The 8,603-nt window shown below is 34.4% G+C and overlaps 1 protein-coding gene across 5 annotated transcripts in view; it reads left to right on the top strand.

Moving 5' to 3' along the window:
* The first annotated feature begins 3,868 nt into the window (after positions 1 to 3,868).
* Positions 3,869 to 8,603, top strand: part of LOC6640530 (plectin) — a 36,718-nt gene continuing 31,983 nt past the window's right edge. For all 5 annotated transcript variants that reach the window (XM_047010171.1, XM_047010170.1, XM_047010174.1 and 2 more), the window contains exons 1-3: positions 3,869 to 3,940; positions 5,438 to 5,653; positions 5,742 to 6,057. The gene's annotated coding sequence lies outside the window, so the exon portion shown is untranslated. The remainder of the gene's footprint in view (positions 3,941 to 5,437; positions 5,654 to 5,741; positions 6,058 to 8,603) is intronic.

The raw sequence follows: 8,603 nt of genomic DNA, 5'->3' as shown, positions 1-8,603 counted from the left end.
AAGATCTAATATATGCCATCTTAGTAGTCTTCTTGGTGTTATATTATCAAGTAGACTTAGAGCTAATGAGTTGGAGAAACGAAATCAAAAGAAAAATTCCAAAATGTGATTAAATTGAGATACAACTTTTTGAAATCGTTTAGAAATTTAGCCAGATCAATATTTAATAACCAAAATTTAATAACGTAATTTCTTTAAAATATCAAATATTAAATTAAAAATGGTTTAGTGTTTAAGTTTGCGTATTTATTTGTTTTTTAAGCTGATTCTTAGTACATTTGTCTGGTGTCATGTTGTCATTGTAGATTGGAATTTTATTCTTTAGAGATGTTGCTATCGTCCTTATCCAAAATACATAGTTATTTCAGTAAAGGTGGATATTTCAACTGTAAATAACATATAGAGAGTATATTTGTATTCTCTCGATTGGGTAAAGTCGTAGCAAGAGAAATGTCTTCCTATATAAAGTGAGATGTAAGAATTTCCACACAATTATTGCAAAATTAACTTTTTAATATTTGTTTCTCAATTCGCTACACTTTGCCTGGATATTAGCCAAGCTGCTCCTGGATGGGTTGTTTGGCCTGCGTTGGACAAATTCAATTAATAAAGAACTTAAATAAAAGAACTAGTAAATTGTTTATCAATCAAGAGTCCTCTGGGTCGTCTCTTCTATATCTAATTGTAAGCTTATCGGCCATGTTTACTCACACAAGACAAGTGCATTTTGTTTAAAGTGTAAAGTAATTTCCGCAATCCATTCTTTCAGATAAACAAATTAATTAAAATATCTTACGCTAATTAGTTATACAAATTAGTAACAGTTATAAACTTCTATATATAAAACTCAATTTCAAATGCTGTTTATGAATCTAACAAGATGAACTTTTTAGTAGTTTTTGCCGTATTTGCTGGGCTTTTCCTAGGTTTAAGCCAAGCTCGTCCTACCAAGCCAAGTGCATACGAAATTATGTAAAAACTTAAAAAAAATTATGTAAATAAAAACTGCAATTGACAATCAAAAGAAATGTGTTTTAATAATATCAAATCATATCTGAATTATTTCTTGCTATATACTTTTTTCATATTTCCAATATTTTCTTAAGGATGGATTTTAGATTAACAAAAGAAATTTTTACATTTAAGTCTAATATGCATAAACAAACAGCTCAAATATCGGAAATATATACGAAATCATACCAAATTTTCTTATTACCAAGATAAATGCAGAAATAAAAAAAGATTAAAATATTTTAGTCTAATTTTCGTTACCGATTTGTTAAAGCTGATTATCTTTTTTACGCTAATTGGTTTCACTTATCAGAGATAGAAAAGACATTCTATATAAAGCACAATTTTAGATATTGTATTGAAATTTATCAAGATGTATTTTGAATTGATTTTTGCTTTATTTTTTGGAGTAAGCCAAGCGGCACCCATGGTTCAGTCATTGGGGCTACCTTCTTTGAATCAACTTGTGGACTAAAAAATCTAGTGCAAATGCATTTTAATACATAAAGATAAAACAATTAAAGAGTTTGTTTTGTTAACATTAGATAATCGTCAATTGAATAGGCTATTCAAGAGTTTTGTAAAGAATAAAAGTAAAGGTGAAAGGTGAATACAAGTTAAAACAAATATTAGAAACATAATTGCTACAGTGAGGTTTATTTCATCTGAATTCATTTAAATGGAATAATTTTTCGTTTTGTTTTAATTGAAGGGTGTTCTTGTTAACCATTTATGCTATAAAGATAAATCGAAACTGCATTGTTTGGAGTTTTGGTATATTTAAGTCAGCCTTTACCGGCCATGTTCGGATAGAAATGGCTATAACGACTCAGCTCTTGGTGCTTATCAAAAATATATACAAGCAACTTATCTTTTAATCGCAAGGCAAGGATATATCAATCTATCCGAAGTATTTAAAGCATTTTAAGATTCATTTTAAACATCGTTGTGGTCTTTATTATCGATTACATAAAAATAGTTAGTTCTCAATATTATTGGAAAAACGCGAAGCAATTTTATTGACATCCGCATTCTTCAATATCAAATAATTAAACCTTTACTATACCGATTTGTTGCAGTTGTTAAGATAATTTTTGAAATTCGTTTCACTTGTTAGAGTTCCAAGTTTTTTCCTATATAAGGAAAAATATTTTGTTTATTGTTGTTTTATCTGTCACAATGAACTTCGTAGTACTTTTCGCTCTTTTCGTTGGACTGTGTCTGACAGGAAGAGAGGAAATCTTACAATTAGATAGAAGAAGGATCCCGGGTCGACCAGCTTGATGACTAAAAACATTTACCAAAAAATAACAAAAACCATTTAAACCAAAAATTTGTTAAAAAGTCGAAATAAAATTTAATTTATGTTTTTGTTTTCATGTTTTTCGGAAGAACAAACCAAAATACACTTGTTTAAGGATTACGGAAGAATTCGTAATAGGTATAAATTAGATTTTCTTTAAAATGTCCCAAGATTTTTATGCCACTTTTTATTCTTCAGCTTTAGTTAAATAGTAAATTAATTAATTTATAATTTAATTTTAGCGCAGAGCGATTCGTCCGACTTAATAAATGATCGGTTTCGGTTCACTTAATAATCAAAAACAGTTTTATTGAATATCGTTAATGACTTAAGTATACAATTGCCACTTAATAATTAAATTAACATAGCCTTTTCTTTTTTACTGGAGCAGCTACGAGGAACACACACCTAGTCGTCATGACTTCTTTGAACTCACTCTTTCTGTGATATCGATTGCTTGTCATCGATATCATTGATAACTTTTAACTTATGCACCTCAGAACTAGTTTAATATAATCGACCTCTTTCAAATTTCAATTTATCCTCATCTGTCCTGTCGAGTTCTCCCAAAATCTACACTTACATATAGTTCATAGTTTCGGGAATTAGTGATGCGATTCAACTTATCGAGCCCACTATTTGCCATCCATTACGATACTTAGTCTAATTTCTGTTAAATCTATATTAACATCGAATTGTTGATGAATAACTGTCCTTCCACCATATTCTATATCTTTCTCGCAGAGAACATAAAAAGATGAGCAGTTGATTTCACCTACCCTTCAAAATATTTACAAATTGTCCATTTATGATTTATACAAATAAAAAATGAAAATAAATAAAACAATTTTGACAAATTCTTCAGATCTAAGAATGAAATTTTTATATTTTCTTGATGACTTTAGCTTAATAAGTCGAACTATAAATTAATTAAATTTTTTTTAACTATAATGCAGAGGGGTGGGGCTAATTTCGATAGACTCTTTTAACACTTTTAATTTTGGTAATTTCGGGAACGAAATTGTCGCTAATAATTCGCCAAGAATCTAAATAATAATTACTTCAAAACAAAATAATTGGCATAAGTGGGAAAAACATAGCATACTTCTACGGGCATTGAAAATTTAAAATTTGCTTGGCGCCAAGAACTGCCAACTTACTTTCCAAGAAATTGGGTAGGACCAATAATGGTAAATCAACCAACGTAACAAATTGTGCATTTATGTTTTTTTTTTTCTCATTTTCTTTTTTTATTTTTTTTGTTTGCTTTTTCGGCAATATAGTGGAATTTTGAAGCCGCATGCCACTACAGAAATGACACGCGCCATGCGCTCTACACAAAATTCATTGATTGAAATCGTTAGCTCTCTTCCCAACTGAGTGAGAGAGAGAGTAATACGCACTCGCACTCTATCTCATTGGTTTCTCTTTTTTACTATTTTGGCTAGAGTTCTGTGCCATGTTGTTATTCACCACACTAAACGGAATAACGGGACTATAACAGCAACTGTTACGAACAAGCGGCGCTCAGTTCTTTGAGGGTAGTTAGTTGGACAACGGCATTTGCCGGATATATAACACACGGGCCTTCCCCCCACCAGCTGCCGCACAACAAAAATTTTTTGGGTTAGAATCTACACATACACACACAAACGAATTTACTCATAGCCACACACTAATACACACACACACACACACAAACACCAATTCACACATACACTTACGCACTCAGTCATCTAGTATACATTTATCTATTGAAAAAAAGGCAATTTCAATAAGTTATAACTGAAAGTTTTAATCAAAATGAGAAAAATTGTATGGAAAAATGAAAAGAAATGAAAGAAAAATTCAATATGTATGCTGGGAGTTGGAGAGTGGTATGAGTGTAAGTGTGAGTTTCAGTGTCTGTGTCTGTGAGTGTGAGTGTGTGTGTGTGTATATATGCGTGTGAAGCAGCAAAATTGCGCTAGAGGCGGCTGCTCCCCTGGATACAGAAAAGTGATTTCCTGCAAAAAAAAAACCAAATGAAAAAATAAAAGCAAAAAATCCTTGCAAAAATAGCGCCCATCCGATAAAAAAAAGAAAAGAAATTTGTGCAAAAAGTGCCTTTCGTTTTGTGAAGCAATCTAAATAAAATAATTGTGTGATTGAGTAGAACTTATACGTTATATATATATGCTAGGAATACTATCAATCAAACCCCAAATGGGTCCTCGGAGTATATATGTGTGTGTGTGTGTGTGTATGTAGTCATAAAGTAAAAGAGAAGCAGAGAGAGGGAGAGTAGCCAAAGGAGTCGAGGGCCCAACAACATTCAGTGGGGCATATCGATTGGTGAAAAAATTATTATAAATTGCTTCAACCTACATATAAGCCAAGCAAAGATATCTACACACACACACACACACACTTATAGACACATACGCAGGCACACACGCACACAGAGAGACATTAAGCTGTATTTATAACAGAACCTATGAAAGAGAAAAGAGGAAGGAAGGTATAGGCAACACTGATGGCAAATGTGTGTGTGTGTGTGTGTGTGCGGGTGTGGGTGTGTATGAGAGAGTGGGTAAAGAGAGCCAACATAATGTTGCCACTGCCACCTCCGGCACAGTTGCCTCTCGTCTGCTCATCATTTAACGCCTCCTCCTCCTCCTCCTTCTGCTGTTTGTATCGTTAGCTTCGTTAGCGGTTCGTTCCCATCGTTTGTTACATCGGCTCAATATGTCGAGGCAACAACCAACAGCAGCCAACGGTACCTCTCGTGCGTAGCTACTCCGTTCAGAACTCTGAAACTCCGTGAAACAACAAAGAACAGAGAAAGAGAGAGAGAAAAAAAATACCTCTTCAACTCCAATGACTTCACTCGGAGTGCGTGAGTGTGTGTGTGTGTGTGTGTGCCTAGAATGTGTGTCAGTGGCTTTTCGGTAGCAAAATTCTCGTTGGGCACGAACCACTCAAGCAACAACAATACAACAAAATCAACAACAACAACAACAACAACAATAACTCATGCTTATGCTTTAATTAATTTAACAAAAGTTTTTCACACAATTTTATGTACATACTTAATAAGCGATTAACTTGACGGGTAAACCAACTAATTTTATTCATTTGCAGCCCAAATCCATTTAAAATTACAACCAGCAACAGCAACAACAAGAAAGAGAAGCAAAACTAATTAACCAACTAACTAACTAAACCATAAGCAACAAGCAACTTACTTACCACAGCTAACAACTAAACTAAATTCAACTAACTAGCTAAATGTTAACAAAAAGTGCAATAAAGCTAAAACAAGAAGCTGTCCTCGTATAATCGTAATAGCAACAGGAGGTAGACACATACATACATATTAATACTTGTTTTGTTGTCGTTTATATCCGTTGTGTTATTTGTGTTTTTTTTTATTCGTTGGCCTAAGAAACCGGAAACCGGAAATGCACATTGAGCCAACAACGCCGACGCCAACGACGACGCCTGATAACAACTGCAGCAACAAATTATGCTCACACACACACTAATAGCCATAAGCCACACTGTGATCCCCAAAACTGACTGACTGAGTGTGTGTGTGTTGAGAGAGTGCGTGTGTGTGTGTCTGTGTGAAGTAATACTAGTGTTGTAGTAGTGAGTGGAAGCAGCAACAGCCACTGCAACTTGCAATTGGATATACAAATTTTTTTTCATCCAACTTTCAAAAACAAAATCATTCAAAATTCATCGTCTAAGCAAAGCGGGTAAGCATAAACTAATATTAAAATATTTCAAAAAAATATATATATTTATTTTTAACTCTAAAATTAAGTTTAAAAACATAACACCCACACCCACACCCACACACCTACACACACACAACACTATAAACTCTTGACTTTCTCTATTGATTTCTGCATATGTCTTGTATGTATCCTATATATATAATGTGATCTGTATTATTATTGTGTAACCTTTCATTCCTCACACATCATTAATAATAGTCAAGCGACCAAAGTTTTAATTTGTTTTCTCTCTCTCTATCTCTCCTTTTTTATGCTTTCATTTCTAAGTATGTGATTTCATTTACCATTTTAAACATAGTTCCCTTCGCTTCATAAACTAGTCTAGAGTTTAGTGTGTGTGTGTGTGTGTGTGTGTAAATTAGTTAGTTAACTGAGATATCGCCGCCCTAGATAGAATAGGAAATTGAATTTCTTGTTTTCTTTTTCAATTTATTTGTATGCCAATCAAAAAAGGAAAAACTGAAAAAATATTGAAAAGCCAAATGAGAAACGAACTTGTATAATTATATATATGTATACAGGCAAGGCTAAACACCCATCTATTCGATTGGATGGGTGGTTTGGTAGTAATGATATTGAAATGCTCGCATGATTTGTCAATTTGCCACCTACTTTTATGCCTTCAACTTCCTTTCCTTACTTCCTCATTCTCTTCTATCTTCTTTCGGGGCCGGCCTCCCATTTACTTGCTCAACTTTGCGTGCCAATAATATTTGAGTTATTCATGGAATGTAGAGTTGAGAAATAGGGCTGGGACGGGACGATTTCTTTCTTTGCATTCTAATTTTAGTTTTCTTGAATAATTTTTTATTGATTTCAAATTTTAACCTTATTTAACATGAGCTCGCATAAGGCGTAAAGAAGAAGAAAATATAACAAAAAACAAAAGCAGATAAAACGCCGCCAATGCTAACAATGTATAGTACAAGAAAAAATAAAAAAAAAATATCGGCATAAAGAATGTTTTACGCTGATGACGCTATAGATGGACACCCAGAGAGGTGGGGGGTGGTGGTGGGGCAAGTTATGCCAAGGGAAGAGTTTAAGCTTGGCATTTGCGCAGAGCTCAACCAGAGACTCAATATGCTGTGCTCTGTGTGGTGTATTTCCATAGCCTCCTAACCACAGAATAAACTCTCACTAAATCTCTTACTAAATCACTCTAGAACGTACATTTGCTCTCTCTCTCTTTCTTTGACTGCGCTGCTCTTACTTTATCTCTTTGGTTACAAATTCAACATGTTTGTTTTGGGGCGGGCTGTAGGAAGGGTATTAGTGGGTGGGTTAGATTGGTTGGTGTTGGGCCTGGACAGATAACTCACAATACTCACTCTGATAAGACTGCCCCAAAAGTAATGCCGCAAGCACAGCAGACACTACACACACACACACACACACATAGAGAGAGAATTGTGTGCGATTTCGTCATCGTCATCTAGCTCTTTTGGCTCTTCCGGTCTCCCATTCCTCCTAAAAGTATGCAATTTTTATAGTGTGTTTGGTTGTTTGTTGAAGCAAAGTGCATTTTGCCTCTATGCCATTCGTTCCCATTCTCCCTAATGGCATGCCGCAATGTAATCGAATCCATTGCCCTGATATAGTTCGAGCACGAAGTATATATATATAGATATCCTGACCTCATCTTGATGGCAGTGTCTTGCCGACACCCCAGGGAGAGGAAAGTGTTAAAGGGACAAGGACTAAAGGGGACAAAAAGCAGTGAGAAGTAAATATTTGTCTGGTCTTGCGGCATACTGAGGATATTCATTTGGCTTTCCATTCAACAAAAAAAAAAGACAGAGGCTACTACATAAATAGTGAACAATTTAGTTAGAGCAAAAAAAAAACAGAAAATGGGGGAAAATATCTAACAACTTTTGCCGGCATAAGCCACAAAGTGTATATATATTATGCATTTCTATGTATGTCATTTTATCCTAGTTGACTCCTTTCTTTTTTTTTTTTTTGCGTTTGTGTTTGAGTGTCTGACTTGAGTGGCAATTTGCATGCGATTTGTTGGCAACTAAATAGGAAGGCATTTGCATAGACACAGATCCCAGCTACCTGCTGCTGCTGCTCCTACAACTGTCATAATGCAATCCTCCGAATGTGAGTATGTATTTGTGTGGGTTTTCCTCATTTTGCCTAGGTTTTCTTTTTATTTTATGATTTACTTTATGCTGTTTGTTTATGCGCTTACAGCTTTTGAGTGCGCGAGTGGGAGAGCAATTTCCTGGCTGAGATTTGGGTAAAAAGGTTAAGGATATGCAAGTTTTTTTCATGCCCTGTTTTTTTCTTTGCTTAAGCCAATTTAAATGCAAAAAGCCCGGCCAAGCTTAGTCAGAGAGACAGATAGATAGAGAGTGCCAGAGAGCGAGAAGAGGAAAGGAAGGGCGGCAAAAACCTTGGCTTTCAGTAGAATGAATACGGGGCGTATGCGTAGTATAGAATATGATGAGTAATAATGTTGATAATCATAATATGTATACTATGACTATTATTAT

The sequence above is a fragment of the Drosophila willistoni genome (assembly GCF_018902025.1).
Source record: "Drosophila willistoni isolate 14030-0811.24 chromosome 2L unlocalized genomic scaffold, UCI_dwil_1.1 Seg196, whole genome shotgun sequence".
Lineage (NCBI taxonomy): Eukaryota > Metazoa > Arthropoda > Insecta > Diptera > Drosophilidae > Drosophila > Drosophila willistoni.
The sequence above is the reverse complement of the archived record's forward strand: the minus strand, read 5'-3'. Positions and strand labels throughout refer to the sequence as shown.